General features: G+C 34.1%; 1 long non-coding RNA gene across 1 annotated transcript; it reads right to left on the bottom strand.

Annotated features, from left to right (window-relative positions):
- Nucleotides 1–568: 568 nt before the first annotated feature.
- On the bottom strand, nt 569–2,876 carry LOC121416765. The gene is made up of 3 exons (XR_005970248.1): nt 2,736–2,876; nt 1,156–1,280; nt 569–667 (listed from the first exon to the last, which is right to left on the bottom strand). It is a non-coding gene; the product is annotated as an uncharacterized LOC121416765 (long non-coding RNA).
- Nucleotides 2,877–3,450: the final 574 nt, after the last annotated feature.

Genomic DNA, 3,450 nt, shown 5'->3' with positions numbered 1-3,450 from the left:
GCAAATAGTGTTTTTAGCCTAAATTCATAAATGTATCATTATTTTTCCTTTTACTGCTTAGAATCAATTAATTTTATCTTTTTTATGGTCAAAATAAAGTCCCCGACAATTTCCATTGAAAAAACAATAAAAAACAAAAAGTCGAAAAACAAAGAAATACATAAGAAATTTAGAAAACAATAGAATACAAAAGAAAATAAATGTGATCTTGAAATTTTTTTGAAATTAATTTGATCAGATGCCTATCTAGAGTATGTGAAACAAAAATTAGCATTTCAGGGGCATTATTTTATTAATTAGAGCAAACTTATGATTTTACGCATAAATTAGCATAATTAATGAGACATGAGATTTTTTGCAGAATTTGATGTTATAGTTTTGTAGATTATGCCATGGGTAACGCGTGTGCCAATTTTCGTCGCGATCGCGCGGTCGACGGCCGAGATCATAAGGGGGGGCTGAATCAGCCCCCCCCCCCCAGTCTTCTTAGGCGTTGAAATAGCCCAGTCTATTTAGGGTTAAGCAACATTCAATATGTATCGACACATTTATTTAAATTCTTTAAATTTTTAAATCTGTAATTGCAATAAAGCAACTGCTTGTTATGAACCTGGCCTTCATATTTCTTCTTGATCTGCCCTGGTGATACTCAAACAGCCTGTGAAACCTGCATAGTAAACAAAAAGAAAAGGGAACAAAATGAGCTGCTGATATGAATTATTCTTACTCATCTAGTCCAGTTTATTTAGAAGTTTTAAACTTTTTATGAGCCCTTACTCTTCCATGCAATATTATTTTGAAAATGCACATGTAGTAACTTATGTTGCCAGATAAAAATCATAGATCACTATTATAGATCATTATTCATATAACTTTTTTTATTAAGTGTGAAAACCCATTCAAATATATATCGAAAGATTAATCTCAATATTTTGTCCTTTTTTATTTCTGTCTTCAGAGTAACTGAGTTTTAAAGTGATTTTATGTATGATTAATATAGCTAAGATACATGGACAATAAGTATGCAATGATGATAATGGAAATACTGGTGAATCTGAATCCAAAGAATATTGTCTCATCATGGAGCTTTACTTTATGGGATATAACATGATTCAGAAAAATAGGTTTTTTATATTTTTATGAAAACAAGCATACCTGGCAAGCTTTTAGATCAGATATCCTGTTACTCATCAGATTGTACCTCTTGGTGATGTGCAAATGGTATTTGACTTTGTACTTCTGAATAGGCTGGGACTGCTAAGAACTGGATCCCATTGGATCTGCAATTCAATATACATACAATACTTTACAGTTAAAAATTTCAAAAGTGATAAACAAAATTCCTCTCTAAAAACAATTTTTCAGAGTTTCCAGCTTTCACAATTCCCAACTAGAAAAAAGCAGGTCTTGACCAAAAACTAAATGGTTCAAGCATACGTGGCCTACTCTAGTGAGGTCTTTTGTCAATCTTCAATATATATACACACCAAGCCAGCTTTGACAGATGTAAGATAATTATCATTTGTGTGATAATATGGCTCTCGCTCATTCATCAGTGCGAGTCAATCATTAAATTTTTTGCACTCGTCAATAAACATGTCTGATTTGAATCTCTACGTTAAGTGAGTTCCTCTTTAAGTTTAAGTTTGATTTTTATTTTAAAAAAGGGTTAGCTCACTTGCTGCCAGGTTTAAATGACCCTTTGCCTTTTACCACAAATAACATCAAGTGAGGACAATAAAGATAAATCAATCGGATCAGCCGCTCTCTCTGCTTAGCCTTATACTTAAACAATTCAAAATAGGGCACTATGAATTTTCTCAACCCTTCCAAAAAAACAATTGAGCAGTTTGAACCCTGACATAGAAATGTTGCCCCCCCCCCCGAAAAAAAAAGAATCATTAAACTCCTTTGCTAGGCTAATCATATTTTAGTCCAACGGTCCAGCCAGGAACTAAAATGAAATTAAATTTAACTTAAAAAATCTTTGTAGAAAAAAAGTCAAACCAGACAGATCTAGATTTTTTTTTAAAATCTATATCTACGATAGACCTATCCTAGGGGCTTACTTTTATTTAAAAAAAAGAAAAACGTTAACATCTGTCTCAAATCATTCCACGAGTGACCATGGGCATGGCAAAATCTACCAATATCATTCCAAACAGATTCATCATTCAGTTCATGTAGATTTAATTTCATTTCATTTTAAATGCAGATAATTATTTTGAAATAGCGGTGTCGAAAAATCAGTACTCGGCCCATGGCCTATAACTTCAAATTTCAACTCGAGCTTGTTTGACACTTTATTTCCAAAACCTAATGACCTAGCCTACATCGGCAATTTCGCAGCCGGCTGGCACCGGCGATATCAAAGTCCGCATCCCGCTCTGGCTATATATATTTGGCTTAATTTTGATGCAGCTTTGCCGTTAAACAAGTCCACATCTAACCCTGATATTTGACAATAAGAACTGAAATACAGATTTAATAAGGGCGGACATGAAGCATCTCAATTAACCAACTTAGTTCTACGAAAAACTATATTATTTTCTGACAAAATATGTCAGTCAGATTTCAGACTTATTTGGAATCAGGACAGGAAAAAGAAATGGAAATATGGAAATTGTGGTTTGCGTTGTAAACTGCACATAAAGCCATGCATGCGACGCCATTGTCATCAGCAAACACATTACAATTTCAACTAAGATCAAAGTAAGGAATTGAACTTAACTTACTTTTATTCCTATGGAATGTCATTAGATTGATATCAATGTTTCCTCCAAGATTTTATGCTCCATTGAAGTTCACTCAGAAATCATGATTTCGAACACCAATTCTAAAAACAGATAATTAGACTTGCTATTGTATTTCAAGAAGTTGAATTTCGCAGAATCAAAAAGAACGACACTTCGCACAGATATCGTAGGGAATTGTGGGACGGAAAAAAATGTTTAATGCATGACGACATGAATAAAACATTAGCGTTTTATCCAATCATACAAGTGCATTATGCGTATTTTGACGTCATTACTCATGAATTAAACATTGACCTTCCAAAATCAACCTTCAAATTGGACAAATGGCAGCCATGTTTGTTATGTACAAAACCTATGGAAAATCAAAAACGCGCGAAAAGAGTTGCCTCTCTAGCTCCCTTCGGGAGCTTACGTATACGTAAGATCGTATCTCTGTGGTTATATCCCTGGGTGAACCCAGCTGGGTTCACCGTATAAAATACACACATACATGTGTTTAGAGGATGGAGAGCCAGAGAGAGAGAAAGCATGATGGATTGTTCAATGAAAATATTAATCCATATACTGTTCACATTATTGTAAGTTTGTGCCAGATGATCCAACCATCTTGGAGGATGGCAATATCCATATAGAGGAAAGTCATTCGTCTATAGATCTGGACGTCTTTATTTTGTCCAATATATGGTCCACGGTA

This window comes from Lytechinus variegatus, chromosome 6 (assembly GCF_018143015.1).
Source record: "Lytechinus variegatus isolate NC3 chromosome 6, Lvar_3.0, whole genome shotgun sequence".
NCBI lineage: Eukaryota > Metazoa > Echinodermata > Echinoidea > Temnopleuroida > Toxopneustidae > Lytechinus > Lytechinus variegatus.
This window is presented reverse-complemented; position numbering and strand designations above follow the sequence as displayed.